Below are 6,875 nucleotides of genomic sequence, written 5' to 3'. Positions count from 1 at the left end.
TGGTAACTGTGAGTACAGAGCCCTGGACAGCCGTCTTTATTGAGCCAGTAAAGTTTTATTTACTTGATCTTTAGAGTTTGGTTCGAGATTCCTGACAGTCATGTGGATTTCAGATAACTTTCTTTGAAGTGAGGCAAGGACTGATTTTCTTCCTGGCTATAAGCTGTGAAAACATTTTGGATGGGGCGCCTGGGTGGCTCAGTGGGTTAAGCCTCTGCCTTCAGCTCAGGTCATGATCTCAGGGTCCTGGGATCGAGTCCCGCATCGGGCTCTCTGCTCAGCAAGAAGCCTGCTTCCCTCTCTCTCTCTCTCTGCCTGCCTCTCTGTCTACCTGTGATCTCTCTCTGTCAAATAAATAAATAAAATCTTTAAAAAAAAAAAAAAGAATATAGATATATTTTTATATAATAAAATATCATAGATAATATCAGATACTATATTACATAATATATACAAAGATACTATATTAATATACTATTAATGTAATAGTAATATGCATTATATAGAATATAAACATATAATCTTATATATTATATAAATATTACACTTTATATTTATTTATTATATAATTATATGTAATATGTTTATATTTATATGATATATAATAAAGAAGAAATAATATATTTTATAATGTTATAAAATATAATTTTATAGTATATATAAACATAAGTTATTTCATGTATATATTTAAGTAGGCTCCATGCCTAGCACAGAGTCCAATGTGGGGCTTGAACTCACAATGCTAAGATCTGAGCTGAAACCAAGAGTTGGACACTTACTGACTGAGCCACCCAGGCACCCCAGGAATAGTTGTGATTATTAGAATCTGTTCTTCTACATTTTATCATGGAAGAGTTGGTCTGGTATCTACTTTTTTGAGCATCAGAGACTCACAGTAAGATGTCTTGCAAATGTTGGCTAGTCTATAAATACTATATGTATCATGATACGCTGAAGTTTTTGTAGTTACCGCTGCGTGCAGGAAAAGCAAAGCGCTCAAACTCCTTAAATTATTCGGGTTTCTTGCCCACATCAAAGAGCCACCACCAGGCACGGGACTGCCTTTATGAAGGTCCTGACTTCTGGGAGATGACTCTCAGCATCGTAAAGCTGTTCTTGTCTGGCTTAGACAGCCCGTGTTCCTGAAATGGGAGTTCTGTAGCAAGCTCATTGGATTAATCTTGGTTAATATATGGTTAGACATGATGTGTACATCTGTAATGGATGCATTTAGCTTAACTATGTTTTTAGTTAACAAAACACATTGGTAAAGTTAAGTCTGCAAATATCCAGAATAGCACGGTGATTCTACCCCTTTATGTTCTTTCGACGAAATGACAGTATGGGTGTGGGCTTTTGGCCAGTGTTTGAAGGTAATTGACCATAAATCCACTGTTTTCAACACTGAAAGTTTTTATCCTCTAGGCAATTTGGAATCTTCCGTGTTACACTGATACCCTGGATGGTTTTTCGGAATGTCTGATATTCACAAATTCTGCAGTTTGTGGTCATTGAACTTTAAAAACATAAGTCTGCAAACATTTTAAAATGTGCTAGAGGGGCACCTGGCTGGCTGAGTCAGAAATGCGTGCTACCCTTGACCTTGGCGTCCCACGTTGGGTGTCGAGATTACTAAAAAAAAATAATAAACTTTTTAAAATGCTGTGATAGAGACCTCTCATTTGTCATTACGTACTGAGTCTGTGGGCCTGCAAGGGTTCCTCCTTAATGACACGGCTTGACATTTCTAGGACTAACAGAGGAAGATAGAGTTGGTTGTGAATCACGCGGTCCCGTGCTGGAACGCCAGGATTCCAGCTCCCAGTGCCCAAGATTAAGCCCCAGAGGGTTGTTGCTATTCTCAGCACCAGGATTTTTTGCCTCCGTCAATTTGCCGATGTAGCATTCCTGTAATAAAGGTGGACCTCCATACCTCTTTCACGTGCTTTAAATTTAGACAAATTTATGTTTTATCTAAAGGTTAATCCCAACGAATTATTTTTAATTATTTCTGGAAGGTCTGCTACAGGCGGGGTTGATTTAATCCCATAGCTGGGTGTATATTTTAGGAACGATTTAGTGCATCTTGTGTGTTCAAAGTAGAAGTCCAAGACTGGAGATGCTCACAGCGGGACCAGGATCTTTGCCCTACCATGCAGATAAATGATGTTCGTGCAAGGTAGAATTGGAGCTTTCATATTCCTGATTGCTATGCTCCACTTTCTAGTGTAATCCTTTTTTATTCTGGCTTTGTGACTTCTTCCCCTTTTGATTTCCTCATTTTAATGGGAAGGTAAAACCCGTATTCCTTTATCTTCTATAAAGAAATAGTCTTTATGTTCTCCTGACATGTACTCCTCATACTCATTGTTTCCAGAAGCAAGAGGACTTTTTCATTTCTGTGGTCCCTGTGTCACACAGATCCAAAGAGAGGATGAAACAAAAGTGGGCCTTGGGAGAGGAGTATAAATTAGTGTGTGGAAGTTAAAACAAACAAAAGGCATTGAGCACATACCTACAGGAGATGGGTCTGATAAATGGAACATATTAATTAAGTAGGCGCATCAGTCCCTGCCTTAAAGGGGCTTATACTCTGAGACCCACATGTCTAATGGGATGTAACAGCCCCATCACCAATCAGCATGTTGACATTTCTGAACTTCCCTCAATGAGTGGTCTGCCTCAGTCCACTCAGGCTGCCATAACAAAGTGCCACCAACTGGACGACTAAAACACAGAAACTTACTTTTTCACAGTTCCGGAGGCTAGAAATCCAAGATCAAGGTATCAGTAGGGTTTTTTCTAAGGACCTTAAGGGAGGGATCTACTCCATGCCTCTCTCCCTAGCTTGCAGATGACTGCCCCCCCACCTTCTCTTTATATTGTCTTCTCTTTCTTGGGTGTGTATCCAAATGTCCTCTTCCTATAAGGGCACTGGTCATATTCAATGAAGACCCACCCTAAAGACCCTTTTTACTTAATTCTTTATCTTTTTTTTTTTTTTTAGATTTTTATTTATTTATTTGACAGAGAGAAATCACAAGTAGGCAGAGAGACAGGCAGAGAGAGAGGGGGAAGCAGGCTCCCTGCTGAGCAGAAAGCCCGATGCGGGGCTCGATCCCAGGACCCTGAGATCATGACCCGAGCTAAAGGCAGAAGCTTAATCCACTGAGCCACCCAGGTGCCCCTTATTTTACTTTTTTAAAGATTTTATTTATTTATGTGAGAGAGAGAATGAGAGAGAGAGAGAGTATGAGAAGGGAGAAGCTTAGAGGGAGATGGAGACTGCCCGCTGAGCAGGGATCCTGACATGAGACCCGATTCTGGGACTCGAGGATCATGACCTGAGCCAAAGGCAGTTGCTTTATTTTTTAATTTTTAAAAAATATTTTTATTTTTAAGTAATCTTTACTCCCGACGACGGAGGGCTTAAACTCACAGTTCTGATGCCAAGAGTTGCATGCTCTACCAACTGAACCAGCCGGCTGATTACCTCTTTGAAGATTCTGTCTCCAAAGCTAGTCACATTCTGAGGTACCAGGAGCTAAAATTTCAACATAGGAATTTTGGAGATCACAATTCAGCCCATACCAAATGGTTGTACATATCCCTCCACACTAACAATCATACTTCTTTTCTCATTTCTTTTGCTCTTTTGAGTATAAAAGAAGTCAGAATTTTAAATTTTGTGGAGTTTCTCTTAGATTCTTCTGTGCTAATAATCTAGAAATTGCCTTTAGAGTTTCCCCAGTGAATTTTGGAGTTTTTAAAAACAAATATTTATTTATTTAAATAATCTCTACACCCCAACATGGGTCTCAAACTCACGACCCTGAGATCAAGAGTCACACCTTCCGACTGAGCCAGCCAGGAGCCCCTGAAGTTCTATTGTAGCCCTCATGAGTAGATCCAAATTTGGTGGCTTCTCATTTCTCGTTTTCTGGCAGTCTTTATTGGTCTGGTATTGAATAACACCATGAATAAAAGGTAGGAAAAATAAAACATTTGAAGGAGAAAATATTGGGTTGTTTCTTATGAAGTCCATCATGATCATCAAACATTTATCAAATGAATGCCTGTCATTTGAGCCCTTTTACATAGTTCTGAAGTCAATGGAGTGATTTTTTTTCTGCTGAGTTAAGAATTTTGGAGAGAAAAAGAAGGCATGAGAATATAATCTCGGGTATTTTTTCATAAACTTTTCACTCAATATAATATACATTAAAAAGTGTATCACTAAAGGCTACACTTCAGTGAATTATCACAAAGTGAATTCTTTAAATTAAGGATGTTGAGAGCTCTAATTCTGTCCCTTTCTGTTACTGTTCCTCCCAAGGGTAACTGCTATCAAGATTTTCATCATCATCATAGATAGAAGTTTTAAATAGATTTACATTAATCTAAATGCAGCTGGACACTATGTACTCTATTGTGTTTGGCTTCTTATGATTCTGTCTGTGAAAGTCAGTCATGTTAAGTGTAGCAATAGTTTGTTTCTTTCATGGATTACGGTTTTTGATTGCTTGAATATGTCACACCACGTTTATCCATCCTACTTTTTCTGCCATTTTGGCATTATGAATAGTGCTGCTGTGAACGTCCTTGTAAATGTTACTTGTTAAACAGATGTGTGCATTTGTTTTGTGGGATGGAGTTGATGGCTTATAGGCTGTGTATTAAGTTTTACTGTACACTGTCAAAGAGTTTTCTAAAAGGACTTTTACCAACTCACACTTCCACCAGCAATGTAGGAGCATTCTGGTTACCAGGGCTTTGCTGGTAGTTGATATTATCAAGTTTTAGACTGTAGGCATTCTCTTCGTTAGGTAGTGGAATTTCATTGTGACATTAAGTTCTCGGATGACAAATGAGTTTATCTTTTCATCAGTTTTGATCATTAAAATATTTTCATTTGTGAGGTTTTGTTTTGTTTTGTTTTCGTTTCAGAGGTAGAATTCAGTGATTCATCAGTCTTATATAACACCCAGTGTTCATTACATCCAGTGCCCTCCTTCATGCCCATCATCCAGTTACCCCTTCCCCCACCCACCATCCCTCTAGCAACCCTCAGTTTGTTTCTTATAGTTAAGAGTCTCTTATGGCTTGCCTCCCTCTCTGATTTCATCTTATTTTATTTTTCCCTCCCTTCCTCTATGACGCTCTGTTTTGTTTCTTAAATGCCACATATGAGTGAAATCATATAATTGTCTTTCTCTGATTGACTTATTTTGCTTAGCATAATACCCTCTAGTTCCATCCATGTCCTTGCAAATAGTAAGATTTCTTTCTTTCTTTGGCTACTGTGGACATTGCTGCTATAAACATTGGGGTTTGTTTGTATCCTTTGGATAAATACTAATTGTGCAATTGCTGGGTTGTAAGGTCGCTCTATTTTTCACTTTCTGAGGAACCTCCATACTGTTTTCCAGAGTGGCTGCACCAGTTTGCATTCCCACCAACTGTACGAGGGTTCCCCTTTCTCTGCATCCTCACCAACATCTGTTGTTTCCTGACTTGTTAATTTTAGCCATTCTGACTGCTGTGAGGTGGTATCTCATCAAGGTTCTGATTTGTATTTCCCTGATGCCGAGTAATGTTGAGCACTTTTTCATGTGTGTGTTGCCCATTTGTATGTCTTCTTTCGAGAAATGTCTGTTCATGTCTTATGCCCATTTCTTTTTTTTTTTTTAAGATTTTATTTATTTATTTGACAGAGAGAGATCACAAGTAGACAGAGAGGCAGGCAGAGAGAGAGAGAGGGAAGCAGGCTCCCTGCTGAGCAAAGAGCCTGATGCGGGACTCGATCCCAGGACCCCGAGACCATGACCTGAGCTGAAGGCAGCGGCTTAACCCACTGAGCCACCCCGGCGCCCTTCTGCCCATTTCTTGACTGGATTATTTGTTTTAAGGGTGTTGAGTTTGATAAGTTCTTTATAGATTTTGGATACTAGCCCTTTATCTGATAAGACATTTGCAAATATCCTCCCCCATTCTGTAGGTCTTCTTTTAATCTTGTCGACTATTTCCTTTGCTGTGCAAAAAAAGCTTTTTATCTTGATGAAGTCCCAATAGTCCATTTTTGCTTTTGTTTCCCTTGCCTTTGAAGACGTGTCTAGCACAAAGTTGCAGTGGCCGAGGTCAAAGAGGTTGCTGCCTGTGTTCTCTTCTAGGATTTTTTTTTAAAGATTTTATTTATTTATTTGAGAGAGAAAGTTAACACAATCAGGAGGAGCAGCAGAGGGAGAGGAAGGAGCAGGTTCCCTGGTGAACAGAGAACCTGACACGGGGCTGCATCCCAGGACCCTGGGATCATGACCTGAGCTGAAGGCAGACGCTTAACCAGGTGCCCCTCCTCTAGGATTGTGATGGATTCCTGTCTCACGCTTGGGTCTTTTATCCACTTTGAGTTTATTTTTGTGTATGGTATAAGAAAATGGTCCACTTTCATTCTTCTGCATGTGGTTGTCCAAGTTTCCCAACACCATTTGTTGAAAGAGACTGCCCTTTTCTAGTTGGACATTCTTTCCTGCTTTGTCAAATTTGACCATAGAGTTGAGGGTTCATTTCTGGGCTCTCTATTGTGTTCCATTGATCTATGTGTCTGTTTTTGTGCTAGTACCATACTATCTTGATGATTACAGCTTTGTAATAGAGCTTGAAGTCTGGAATTGTGATGCCACCAACTTTAGTTTTATTTTCAACATTCCTTTGGTTATTTGGGGTCTTTTCTGGTTCTGTATAAATTTTAGGATTTTTTGTTCCAGCTCTGTGAAAAATGTTGATGGTATTTTGATAGAGATTGCATTAAAAGTACCCAGAGATTGCTTTGGGTAGCATAGACATTTTAATAGTATTTGTTCTTCCAATCCCTAAGC

Source organism: Lutra lutra, chromosome 6, assembly GCF_902655055.1.
Source record: "Lutra lutra chromosome 6, mLutLut1.2, whole genome shotgun sequence".
Classification (NCBI taxonomy): Eukaryota; Metazoa; Chordata; class Mammalia; order Carnivora; family Mustelidae; genus Lutra; species Lutra lutra.
The sequence above is the reverse complement of the archived record's forward strand: the minus strand, read 5'-3'. Positions refer to the sequence as shown.